Source organism: Photinus pyralis, unplaced genomic scaffold (genome assembly GCF_008802855.1).
Source record: "Photinus pyralis isolate 1611_PpyrPB1 unplaced genomic scaffold, Ppyr1.3 Ppyr1.4_LG4, whole genome shotgun sequence".
In the NCBI taxonomy this organism is placed as follows: Eukaryota; Metazoa; Arthropoda; class Insecta; order Coleoptera; family Lampyridae; genus Photinus; species Photinus pyralis.
In genome coordinates this window covers 48,068,151-48,082,924 of record NW_022170511.1, presented here as the reverse complement: position 1 = coordinate 48,082,924, position 14,774 = coordinate 48,068,151, and the positions used below count along the sequence as shown (strand labels likewise).

At 35.2% G+C, this 14,774-nt stretch overlaps 1 non-coding gene across 1 annotated transcript; it reads left to right on the top strand.

The window, feature by feature from the left end:
• The first annotated feature begins 6,247 nt into the window (after positions 1-6,247).
• Positions 6,248-6,319, top strand: Trnah-gug. The gene has a single exon. It is a non-coding gene; the product is annotated as a tRNA-His (tRNA).
• Positions 6,320-14,774: the final 8,455 nt, after the last annotated feature.

Genomic DNA, 14,774 nt, shown 5'->3' with positions numbered 1-14,774 from the left:
TAGAGAGTTCTAAAAAGTAACTCAGAAACTTCCCTATGGAAATCGATGGCTTGGTAGAGCTTTATAGCTACTTTTCAGAAGTGTGTGTCCATTTTTTGAAGCACTTTCTAGAGCTTTCGAGGCAAGTCCAACCCAGGAAATTATCCATAATACGTTAGAAGACAAACCACTCTCTAGAAAGTAGAAGACTTTATATTAACATTATATCCTCTGGACAGACCCAAAAATTGTTCAAAAGAGCCTATAATGTTCCTGCGCATTTTAGAAATATCCCTTCAGAGCATTCTAGAGTCCACACTGTTTCCAAGCCATTCTAGCACTTTCCTTGAACTTCCTTTGTATCCTTTATTTTTCTTTGAAATTACTTTAATTAGCATAAGATGTAGGGTAACATTGCGCAAGGTTTATAAAATAAGTTGAGGTAAGGGCCGTATTTAGTGGTAGGTAGCTTTGTTTATTTGTTAGAGATGTCACATGCGTAATGCTTTCTCATATCTTTACTACAGGGTGGATTTTATTATTTGTTGAGAGAAAGTTGAAAATTAGTAGGAGTGTTAATACAAGTTAACCAATATTATAGTTTTTGATACGTAGGTAGTAAAGTGGAAAGTTTGAAATTAATATATAGGGGTAATTTAGGGTATCTGGGATATTTTGTGTACGTAGTTAGAATGCTATGGAACTGTTCACATGTATTTTATATTTTAACAATTCGCAGGGAGGTGGACTTCAAAATTCAGTTACGATATTTGTTATCGCCTTGTGTGATGAGTCGGGTGTTTTGTTTGCTTTATGTAGGGGCGTAATTGGATCTGTTTGCCAAATGTGACTATTTTTCATGACCCCCGAATATTGATGTTATTGAAATACTGTTATGTTGTGTGTCCTAGGACAACTCGCCGTTGCCAAATCGCCGTCGGAAATTCGCCGTCGCCGACCCGCCGTAGAACAAACTCGCCGTCGGGCAAACTCGCCGTCGGTCAAGTCGCCGTCAGCGGAATAAATAATAAAAAATACTACTAAATAAAATAAGTGCAATCAGTTTATTCTTATCAAACAAAACACTCTAAAATTACAAAAATATTTTTGGTTATACATTATACATTTACATTTCATAATTATAGGCTAACCCCCTAAGATATTCCGAAATATCACTATCGTCACCAAAATTCTGGACTAATAACAACACGCGTGCGTCGGGGTCTCGATATACTTTCTCAATTTTAGAGGTGGAGGGTTACCAGTGACCAGTGAATTCTTAAAAGGGTGTAGGCGGTTATTATAATTTTCAAGGAAGGTCTTTTTCACAAGGGTTTACGTACAATTTTTCTTGCTATTTTGCATACGATAAAAGGATCTAGATCATTTTGGGGGGATCTTGGATCTTGATCTAGATCTTTTCTTAAGTGTAGATCTTTGATCTGGATCTAGATCATGATTTTTAAATGTGTCTGTATCTCTATCTAGATCCAGAATTAAAGGATCTTGCCCACCACTGCAAATAACTACACCATTCCAATGATGAAACGAGATTACTAAATAATATTATATGACTAAACTGATTGCAGTTATAAACATCTAAGTGTTAGATTTAAATATTTTAAAAACATAATCTTTATTTTGTTTCCGGTGACGGCGAGTTAACCGACGGCAAGTTAACCGATGGCGAGATTGCCCGACGGCGACTTGTCCCTGCCCGCCCGAAACCCTACTTTGTATGCAAATATTATACCCCTATTATATAATGAGACAAGTTATGTCCTAGCCAAAGGCGGGCGTCAAACAACGAACTAAAACCCTAAAGATAGCCCCTATATTGTTCTCATGGCGAGACAGGTCACGTCCTAATGTAGACGCCTGCCTAAGCTCTTAACCATGAACAAAATTTATATAATTATTATGTGTATTCTTCATACCGCGAGCCCTTGGTGTGAATGGCGGATACCGTTACATAACGGTCTTATTAATTACATTCATTTCCATGAAAGATGTGGCACAATATTTGAAATAGTGGTGTATAGTCACAATTTTGAGGAAAATGAAACTCTCCGATGTTGTCGTTCACGTTGAAAACTATCATAATGTGACATTGTAAAATGCAAATTTGAAAAGAAGTAAGAAAGTAAGAGAGTACATATCCTGGGAGGTTTTCAATAGCGCTTTTCTTGTAATCAATGAATTCCCTAGAGCTAATCTCGTGTGATTATGAGCAACCCTGATTGGATTTGGATTTAATTGTTTTTGCTATTAACGTTTTGATAACAACAACGCGTGTGCTACTTTGCTGTAAATGAAATTCGAAAGTTTTTTCACTATATACCAAAATGAACAATACTGAATAAAACAATAAGAAATTCATTGGATACACATATGCTTGAAAATAGTCTGGTAACTATTTACTATACTATATAGTTAACGTTGCCTAGTTAAGCAGGTAAATAGTAAAAATGAATTGGATTATTATGAAAGTTCATACATTCAAAAAACGCTTCGTAATGAACAATGATAAAGGAGGTCCTTCAGGCCAGTCAGAGTTGGTAAACATTCACTTTCAGGTATAATTAGTATAAATAGGGTCATATTTATATTGTGTTGCTCAGTTGTTCGCTTGTTCTCGAAACGCGTTTGAGGTTTTAATATATTATTCTGGTTTATTAGTGTTTTTGTTTTACTTTTGCAAAAAAATTCATAATACACTTTTTAAAATATTTTCCCTTACGTTAAAATTAATAAACGTCCCTTATTTGTAAATACCTGGGTAAATACCATTTATATTATTTTATAAACCATCACATCGGTGTCCTATTGGCTATTATCGATAAATATACTTTATGAGAACAAATTACAATTAGGTACCACTATTCACTGCGTTCAGAGGTTTAAACTAAGAAATGCACACAAGTTATTTCCGAAAACACATGAAAAATTTCCAACACGTCAAACAAATGCTGTGCGTTTTGACTCAACGTAAAAAATCCAAAATAGAAAAGAAGCATGAGAATTGAGAATCCATATAAAAATAGATCGTAAACGTTATGGTATGAGTACAAAATTAGATCCGTACAGAATGAATAACTTTGGTGTGTAGGTATTTAGTAGCTATACATTCGTTCCTTCGAGAACTTTTCAATCAGGATGGTGTATATATTTTAATTTTCAGCAATCAAGTCATGATGTTCAAAAAATTAACTACCTACCTTTTGTACGTGGTTGCATTAAATCACACATCCGGTTACTTGCATATTCAACAAAATTTGTCTCACATTGTAAAATGCAAAATTAATATCAACAAATAAAGAAGGCTAAAATTAAAATTGATAAGAGCGTACAAATAAAAAACAGGGTATTTTATGATTTCGTTATCTGAGTGCAAGCTAAGAAGCAAATAATTAGCAGACAAAGTAGATTTCCATGAATAACGTCTTGGAAGTAACAGAAAACCTCTTTTATGAAGAAAACCACCATTATCATGTTCACACAAATTAGGTAACGACCTCATGGTTCTGTTTCTGATTCTGGAATAAGTGCACAGTCATAAAATAAAGCATCGTATCCAATTAGAACATGCAAACGATTCCCCAGTGCGAGATGAAAATGACTGTGTTTTCTAGTTTTAAAAGCTTGAAGGTATAATCCTTTAAAAGAAATTCAATTTTAAATAGGTACAATTATTCCTTTCGGATTCTATTTGCATATTTCAGATGTTGGACGCTATATTTAGCAGGCAAATATAAATTGTCGAATTGGAAACCGACCGTCGCAATTTTGACAGGGTTCTGTGGATTGTTATTGTGGTTATTGTTTGATTCTTTTGATTCGAGGCAAATATATTCGATCTTGCATATAAGTATAGGATCCAAAAAATCCCTCAAATGCGAATGCAAAATAGTTAGTGACCGAAGAGGACGTCTGTTAAGAACAAGGTTATCAATTTTATGCGAGAAACTAAGAATTGGACCAGCAAACAATCAGATTTAGATGTATGGCTAAAAGGAGAAATTGAAAAGTCAGTTCCGACGCTGTGCCTACTGCTGGGAAATAGCAAAGTTGAAATTCAGATTCTGCACCCCAATATAACGAACGAGAAAGAAAAAAACTACTATATTTTCAAATATCAAATTACCATTACACTGAATATGGATAGCAGTAAAGTTTCATTTTTTCTTTCAAAGTAGACGCCGTAGAATCTGTCGGAAGACAAAATGATGGATTGTATAATTTAAAACTGTGTAAGGCACCTCAATCCCTTAAAATCGGAATACGTTCTGCATTAGTCTGTGACCTACGAGGTGACCTACAACCCGAATAAAAGCGTAACTGAAATTTAGAATAAAATCCCACGTTTAGTTACTTAAAATCTCCTGGAAAATATTTACAGTTGTGAGAGGCAATAATAATATCATTTGCATTCTTTAGTAATTTTCACCAGTGTTTTTGCTTAAATTCATTCTTCATTAGTTTAATGAGTTGGACGGTTTTCGTTGACGGCTTTAATATGATTAGGCTAAAAAGTGTCAGCACGGCTGACAAATAACGGGGAACCCTCAGAGTTTGTACCCGTAGAAATCGTAGGGTGAAATCCTTTCCTTCACTTTCAATTAACAAATTTCAAATATGCAAAAATGAAGGCATCTGGCTCGTAGGGTAAAGTCTGGATACTTTTAATTTATTATCAGTAAATGGCTGCAATTGCCAGTTTCTTACACGAAAAACCTTTGCCGGTGCGGTGTCTAGGTATTCATTTTAGTCGCGATCCACAAAAGTTGAACATCATTCATTTTCGTCCCTTCGTTCGCCTGCCACCGCTACTTGTGTACGTTTGTAAGCAACTGTTGTCATACGTCATACTTTCTAGAGACTTTCTTACATTATGACAGGTGATATGAAAATCGTTATGTACGTAACAATTTCTTTCTCAAAAAGACACGACGGTCGATTGAGAAATTGTGACAAGATTGCAAAAATGGGGATTTTGGGGAGAGTTCGCATTATTGCGAGAGATTTCGCGATTTCCAAACGAATGCTACCCGCGATGGATTTTAATGTGGCTCAGATAAGTATGTTTGATGAGTTCAGATGGTTCCGAGACCGTTGATTTTCAAAACTCAGGACCATATTGAACAAAACAATGAATACCCATCTGATAATTTCACAACCAGCGAGATGGACCAGCAAGCGACCACTTTGTTCACTTTTGAAAATGTGTTCCCCAATAAAATTTTATTTTATTTTTTTCTTTTCGACAATTTTGAGATGCTTTTCTGCGTTAAAATTTGTGATCTAACTTTTCTACTTTTATTCTTATCTTCATGTTCTCGTTAAGGCATTTTATAAAAACCTATAGGTATTGCTAAAATGATTGATTTAAAAATGACAAACTAGGTTTTTACAAAATAAAAAAAAACCTAGTTTGTCATTTTTAAATCAATCATTTTCATTCAACATACTAACAAAATGGAGACCTTCATTCAACGAACTGTAGGCATTGCCTTTAGTTTAATTTTTCAAGGTAGAACAAAAGACCTTCTGCAGAGGCACCACTAAATAGCATTATGCGGGTCACTCTGTAATTGGGCGCATGCCTGTTGAGGGCCCAAAACAAGAGAGGGATAAATTTAAAAAAAAAACGATTTCCAAAATTCGCAAATTTGAGAAATACTGTGACACCCGCGAAAATTCAGTGTGATAAATTGACTTGCAAAAACTAGTTGCCGAAGTTATTTTATAAAAAACTCGCTCCAGATTCGCCACTGGGGTGCAAAAAATAGCCTATGTGAGAAAAGGAACACTGGACACCGAAGTGTCTTAATCGGAGAAATAACCCCCAAGACAAGTCGGGACGTAGGTACAATTCGTTAACAAAAACCCCACGGCATTTCCCAAAAGGTTTCTGCCCTGTAGAAGATTATGTTATGGGCCAAGCATCAAACCGCTTTCAACCCGGAAAGAAGGTGACGAGTAATACCACGAAATAAACCACTAGCTAGGGACTTCAAATTGCATATTAAATAGGTAACCGAAATTTGTAAAATTGCGACTAAGAAAATTACAAAATTAGTAGGGGCAAGAGAAAAATGGTAAAACGCTCGTGCTTTACACTATAATTTTCTTGAATAAAACTAACATCGATTTATTATAATATGATTAGTAATGCAACTGTATTAATGCGAACTACTTTCAGTGTCGACCGGTTTTACTCTAATTATTGAAATACACGGTAGTGAAATTGTTTAAACAAGTCTCCGCAGCCGTGATCGTCTAGTGGTTAGGACCCTACGTTGTGGCCGTAGTAACCCAGGTTCGAATCCTGGTCACGGCAACACCTTGAGTGGAATTGGGAGACATTTTTTTAATACTTTGTTACACCACCACGTATTTTGCAATATTATTGTAAAAGTGCAAGTCAAATTACTGACAAAATCTATGTGATAAAAATAACACTTTATCCACAAACATTTTTTTTTTAATTTATGTTTTTCTAACATGATATCAATTTAGCGATTCATCGAATTCTTGAAATTCTCCAAATTCCTTGGATTCATTAAATACTTCCAATCTTTTCTATTCTACAGTTTCTTAAAATTTTTCATGTGCTCCGAATTCTTTGGAACTTTCAGACTCTACCAATTTTTCAGCTTTTTGCACTTTCAGGTTCTTAAAATATTTCTTTTAATTCCTCAAGCCCTTCACGTTCTTCAAGTTCTACATTTTTTCCAATTTTATAGATTCTTCGAGTTTTTTAAGATTCTTCAATTGTGTGTCAAATTATCTGTCTGCTTGAATTCGAAGTATTTTTCGGTTACTTTCGATCATTTCTCATATGACAGTTCCGTGTCTTAGAAATCCTACTCCGTAATGATAATTGCTGAAAAATGTATGCACGAAATTTCCAATACGTAAGTAAGTAGAATTTAATTTACGACGATTTTTATTGTGCCTTTAATCACTACGTGAATTATTATATCAATAAAAATGCCCATAAAGAATGCCATTATTCCTGAATCATTAATTAGATATTAGTGCCATTTGTGGGAGCAGATGTCAATAAGTCAACAAGTATTCCGTTTATATGGAAACATTAATTTCCACCTATTCTAATTCAATTCAAATGTCTCGTCAATTGTACATAATTTATTAATGACAAAAATTTATGGATCGTGTGTCAGGGAAGAACTAACTATTTTGAAGTTACATAAATTATAATAAACTTCACCGCATATCAAAACCCGGACTACTATAGCAGTTTAAAATTGCAGTAAAAAAAACTATGTTTTATGTTTTGAGTAGTTTTAAAATTTTAATACTGTTGTAGTTTTTTGTGTAGCTTAATGAAAAAAAGCATTTAATATCTATATCTGTATTATTACATACTACTATTTTTTACGACCCATTAATTATTTATTCAATTTTACAGTGTTCAATGTAATGTTTGTATTTTTAGAAAACCACTTATTTTTTTCGTCTTAATACAACACGTGTATTCTTTTCGAGATTCATACATTATGCAATAAATTACCAATAACCACCAATAAAAGTGTCAACGTAAAGTTCGCTTAGGGTACGTGAAACCATCCGTATCGATGACGGCTCACCGATATTAATTAATATTTCGACTGCGATTCCTAAAGGGGACATTTTGGTTACTATGCGGTGCACTAGCTATCTGATTAACACGAGGATTAACTCAATTGTTAAGGTGAGTGTATCTGCTTGAATGTTTATTGTGTGCATGTAATTAGTCTTTCATTCATATAAGGGTACAGGCGTACCTTTTCCTTGGAAATGGTATGGACATAAATCGCTTATGAGATTAAGAGACTTGTTAGTACTAATTAACAAGGTACCTTGTTGTCTTAAGTGTTGGAGTATGTTATGGTTATTAATTAGACTTATGGGTATTGAACGATATGCATGGTGCATGCTATAAATTTGTGTACAAGACTGATATAAATTCATTAATAATCAATTGTAAATTAGTAAATCACACAATTAAATTTACATTACAATATCATGGTGGCAGATTATTGTTTGTTCGACTTGTATTCGAATTATTGATCATTCGAAACACACGCATTTTTTCAGATCCCACAAGCCAGCAGAGCCATTTTAGAAAAATGAAGGACGAAATACATCAGAATTATAGGCTGATTATAGGCCCTTTTTGGACACTTGAACAAATTTTCAGGCGGCATCCTTTAAAGAAAAAAACTATGGCTCTGCTGGCTAAAGATTAAATAAGGAAATAAAAACAAACAAAATAAAAAAATATTATAAAGACGAAGCTAGCTGACCACTTGTGAGATTTGCTTCGAAGGCGAAAAATTCAGATAGTTTTTTTCTGTAAAGAATGCCGCTTGAAAATTTGTTAAAGTTTCCAAAAAGGGCCTATAATCAGCCTATAATTCTGATGTATTTCGTCCTTCATTTTTCTAAAATGGCTCTGCTAGCTTGTGGGACCTTTTCGGATAAACGAGGATGTAAAACGTTTTGATTGGTAGGTACGTTTCCAAAAGTCCCAAAATTGACGTTTCTGTTGGGATGCCGGTTTTGTAAAATTTTCCAAAATTCCTATTCTAAAACTGGCACACCTCACAATGCAAAAACATTATGTATTCTTCACATCATAGATAAGATAGGATGGGGTTTCATATATACCAGAGGGATTCGTCCTTATTTTCTATGGTGGTGGAGAGTATAAAAGTTAATTAACCAGAAAAATATCGTTGCGTGTGAAAGTGAAAGTGAACAGTCGTAAAATACAGTACACTTGCTAGTGCAACGCAGAAAGCAGTAAAATCCGCTATCGTCGTTGAATTTTTCTTTTCTTAATTGCTGGTCCGTTGCAGCCATGTTCTCAGATTTGTATCAGGTTCAGTTTGGCAAGAAGTTCCACACTGTGTTATTCCAAGATTTAATTATTTTTTCAAATATAGGCTACGTTTCCAGAAAACTTGTCAGTCATCCTACGCATAATGGGACAGTTTTTGAATTATTCGAATTCTTTTCGAAATCTTCGGCAAAATATAAATTAAATTTTGTAGGCGCGACAAGACCACGTTACCCCCTAGCTACGGACCGCCTGATTGGATTGGGAGCGGTACATTAGAAGCGCGCTTAATTAATGTAGATTTTGAAATATGTCCCAGATTTTTAGGGTTTTAGTTCGAATTTTGAAGGTAAACAAACTAATACGCCGCGCCGGTAATTAATTAAATTTCATTTTTGGATTTAACCAACTAAGCAATTTTCGCGGACTTCCCGGCAAAGTTCGCCGCACCTTTTTCGTGCGCAGTCATAGATTCTACACCAAAAATATATCTGCAGTATGTAGGTACAGCTAAAATCATAGGTTTTTGTCAAAAGTTTCGAAAAATAGTAATTTAAAAACCGTTGAATCAAATAGTATTTTACCTGTTATTTAGGTATATTATGACTTTTCAAAGATCTATTCGCAGCTTGGTGTTGGACACGCGATGCAATATATCAACTTTAATGATCGTACAAATCGTAATAACCTCCCCATAAATTTCGCTTGGGCTGCAGCAAAACGCACTGTCTAAACTAAACGAACAGGCGGAACAAGCTCAGATGTAAAATACCCTTACATCTGTGCCTACTTGTTCTTCCTCTTCGTTACATCTCCGATAAAGCATTACCCTCGGCATTACCCCATTAAAGACACTAAATGTTAGTAAGCAAAGGAGGGACTACACACGCAAACGATTTATTAATCGAGAACAAAAGATCGTAAAATGATGTTATAAATGTTATGGAAATATTTAATAAAAATGTGAAAGGACAAAACACTTTTGAGTGATCCCTAGAAAAAAATTCAAATCGTGGCTACCAAATTTCGCATAGTTTGGTATGTATATCTCCCTGTATACATGCATTGTTATGTGATACTATTCAACCCCTAGACGACAGTGTTCATCATCTACACTACACTGAATGATCCGCAAATGAAACGTCACGTATAAATTTAACCGTGTCTGTAACGCACGTACGTGTAGCCAAATATGTGTATTCATTCACTATCACTACACTATTTCATGTAAATTAATTCAGTGAAGCAGCCATTTCCAAAATAAGAACATTTTTCTAGTGCCAATCTCGATGATCGCCAGGATCTCTTGATACGTACAAAAATAGAAATCAAATGTTTGTGTACAAGGAAATTGAAGAGTCAAACGTGGAATCTGGTATGGAAGGCAAACACCTGTAGACAGCGTAAATATAATCTATTATTCATGCACCACGCCCCACTTTTAATACAATCTCATATTCTCGATCTTACAACTTAATTTATTACCGAATAAGAAAGGGAAAGAGAGGGTTAATTACGTTCTTTAGTGCACCCGTTTCCACTTGAACTAATTTTAGGAATGGAGGGGCGGGGGTTCGATTTTTGTTTGTTCAATTTCCCTGGAATGGCTTTTAACGTTGACATAAACTATACCTACTACCATAATAGAACATTTTCACAATTTTCATTTACGAAATGAATTCAAGCACTAATGAGACAAAGCCATCAATAAATTTGTTACTTACATAATTTTCAATATTTTGAGACAACGAAAGGTGGCAGAAGGCGAGTATACTGTTAGGAATTTCTTATACCTTCCGAAAAAGGCAGGCGGAAGAATAGCGTCAAGTTTCTTCTGTAAAAGATGATTATGCAAATAAAGAATAACGCTGACGAACATCCATCACTGGGAACATTAACATTTCCACGCGAAGCCATTTAAAGGATTTTGTTTCTCAAGCAAAGCCTAAACGTAGTTCTGATCATAATTTAAATTACTTCCTGACCAATCTAGATTCGTGATTATTCCTCGCAACGCCCGTCAATTTCCGTAGATTAATTATAAGACGCCATAACATACTGTTTATAATTGTAACGTGCTTGCCAACAGCGTACATAAATAAACAACGTTTTGTACCATACCGCAGTACGTAAAAGAATGCGTTGGCATAATAATCGGTTGCATACTTTCAAAGGATAAAATTACTGTCGTCGGTTTAAGTTAAACGTGTTAAAAAACTATTTGGTATCAATTTCATGTCAATTTGCGCCACCCCTCAAAGAATAAATTAATTAATTTATTACCATTAACCATTAACCTCACTCAGGATGAAATGGCGAACTTATAGGTGAGACTCTACTCCCTTTCCGTATTTTCGCCGAACCAGAAAACTCAGATGTGAAGGACCATACTTCGTGGGTGAAGAAGAACATCGCAAATATACGTTCAAAACAGATATCTGACTTTAAATTTCGAAAACCACCCGTACGACTATGGATTCCCGCAGCGGAAAAAATTGCAAAAATGATCGAAAGCAAAGGCACCCGCCTCATTCACAATCCGTCGACTTTCCTGAAGTCACAGACGTCTCATACACCCTTATCACTGAAAAGGACCTGGATCAGCCGGTGTTCTCGGCGACCTACGTCCGCAAATTATCAAACAATTGATTTGCCAATCAAATGGTGAAGAAATTGATCGCCTGACCAGAGCAACCACCTCCCTACAAAACAAAGTAATATACAATGTGCTTTACCAGAAGATATTCGACCATTGTTTTTCGGGACGTCGTTGGTTGTACTTCAGAAGAGAGAAGTGAAATGGTGGTAGGTAGCTCCTAGGGTAGCTCCGGATATTACTATTCTGAAACACAATAATGCTACTACGAAAGATCGACAAATTGAAACTTTTTGTCAGCGACTGGGTTTAATTTCTGCCCACTCAGCATTCTATCTTCTTAAAGTATCCATTTCAACTCCCAGATTAATGTATTTTTTAAGGTGTACACCCTCTTTCCGAGAGGAAGGTCTACTCATTAAATACGGTGCCGCGCTTAAAGCCATTGTTGAACAAGCCCCCTTATCTTACTAAGGGAGGTCTCGGACTACGTCATGGCTTGGACACTGCTACATCATCTTATTTGGCTTCGGTCCACATGTGTGACGGTCTAATTGACGAAATTCTCTGGCCCCTCTCATCACTATGCAACACTGGCAGAAGCAACCTCAGAATGGTCCAAAACTGGCAGCGACGTCCCACATCCACAAATCGGCAGAAACAAAAGTCTTGGGAACTCCCAAAACTGAAGGCCACCTACGATGCATTACTAAAAGACAACCCCTGTGGGGCATATGTCCCTTCAACCGGTTATCATGGTTTTAGCTGTAAATATTCGCACGCCACGCGGAAGTCAATGACATTGTTCAACGAGCTCTTACGACCGCCGAGATCCCGTCCATCAAAGAACCAGCAGGATGTTCAAGATCAGATGGAAAGAGAGTTGGGATTTCACTTGCCGAGACTCCTTTGCTCCTTCAACCTTCACGGCGCTTTACTGCATGGCGGATACGGATAGATATTTCAACCCCCATTTCGAGGAACGATGGATCCAACTCAAAACTATATGGGGAAGGTTTAGAGATTTTTGATAACATAAGCTATTTGTGTATTAAGAACGCAAAATAATATATTGTCGATTGAAAGAGACAGTTGACGCGCGACGAAGGAGCGCGGCAATCTCTTGAAATCGACAATCAATTTGCGCTCGAATTACACACAAGATTTTTTCTACAATCGAGCAGTTCACATATTTCCAGAAATTTAAATTTTTCACTCAAATCATATTAATCTTATGCCCAAATGAAAGATGTCATTTACTCGTTGTCATTGGATACTCTGAGCAATGCATATTTGATTTATAGTTAATAATTGGGAGAGCGAGCGTTTTTTTCTATTTTGTCGCTTATAAGCGACAAAGTGACATTCCTCGAAAAAGATGACGTTTGCGTTGTCAAATACGAGCGCAAATGCCTACTTTGGATATCGATTTTAGAAAAACAGCGATTATGATGCAGGTAAAATAAAAAATAATCTATCTAAACTTATCCAATTCTTTAATATTATAGAAAGTAATGTTTTCCCTTTTGAGTCAATTATAATTTATAATCAAAAAATAATACTAAATATGTGCTATTTTTACCTGACTGGCAAATTTTCAGACTGTAAATAAAATATCAAGCAGAACAGGTATAAAAATCATACGTTTTATGGCACCTCTTTGTAAAGAAAATTCCCCAGTGTGAAAACTATCGATTATACATTGAAATTTACATATAACAGTCATTCCTTACCATATTGTGAAGTAGTAAAGATTTGATCAAAATTCGCCTCTACAATTTTATAAAAAAAACCTTAAAAGTGACGTGACTTTTAGTAACACAGTGTCACTGATTTGATGGACCGTTTACTTAGTACCTACTTTTATTTTTCATGCATAAAATTTAGATAAAGCGTTCTTATAAAATGCTCAGTAGGCGTTTATAAGATACAATTCCTTTGATAGAAACATGAAGTAGGGAATGGAAATGGGAACGTAATTCCCTTCGCTCTGCCAAGATTAATGAAATTGACATATATTGAAGTATTTCTTTTACGTGCAGAAATAAGAGAAAAACCAAGTTTCATTCGTCGTACACTTTTTCTGGGATTAAAATGCTTCACGCAGCAATGTAATTGTGACCACTTTCTAATTATCTTCCACACGGGCAGACAGACAGACAGTAATACAAAATTATAAATCTCGAGGATCGTTAATAATCTAGTTAGATTTCGTTTGATTTTCACGTTCAAGTAGGATTTAGAATGTGGTGAGTCATTCAAATTGCACCTCGATGCTAGAGGTATAGACGAGGAGAAGTAAACAACAACAAATTTTAATTACAATTAATAACAACCGTGGGTAATAAGAATGTAGCAAAATAATTTGTTTTTTTAATCCAAATGAATGTGCAGATAAAATTATCACATGGTAGTCGCAGTTCAAGGTTTGCGAAATAATAGGGTCTAATAATATGCTTTAAGGTGACTGCTGAATGCATTTTCATCGTTCGTATGTGCTATTACTTGTTGAAAGCTTTTTGAAAGCATATAATTACCGGAAAGGCTAATTTTGTTTATCTAACAATTTTACATAATGCGATGCGATCATATAGTTTAAATGAAAATATTATTGAAAGAGAAATAAGAATAGCACCAATGGGTTAAAGTAGCAAAATTATTAGTGTTATACAAGCCATTTGTTGGTGTGCAATTTACTAAAACGGAACACTCAATAATTAAATTTTACAGAGAAAATCAAATATTAAAAATCCCTTGATATCCACTCCATTTTTACAACTCCAGCTTTTACCGCCATATTTTTTACCACTATTCTGTTTAGCACTAATAAATTTTACCACTTGTTAGGATTCCTCTTCGGCATAGAGTGTATAATTTTAATCATTTTCTTTGGCAGTAAAAAGGGGAAGGTGGTAAAAATGGGGGCGAATCAAAGGTCTCGGTGATTATTTTGGAATTTTGTTGTGATTCGTTTACCTACCACAATTCTTAACTTTTTAACAAAAAAATCCGACAATGTATTCTGATCAAATAATCTTCACAATCGCAACTCGAATCGCAACGAGCAATTTAAATATTCACAGGTCAAGTAAATTGCAAACGAATCGAACTACTAAAAAATTAATTCTTGGTTTTTGGTTACTTAAGGTAACGTTAGAATAATACTACTATAAACTGTTCGTCTGCTGTTAAGAAGGTTGTTTCTGCTCGAGTACACTAAATTTCGTGTTGAGAACGCACGATTGGTTTGATTCAATATTGAATATACTCGTATCCTCCTGAAACGTACCTAACTAACTGTTTAACCGTTGAGTGAACTTCACTCAACGGTTTAACGGTTTCTGCGTTGTT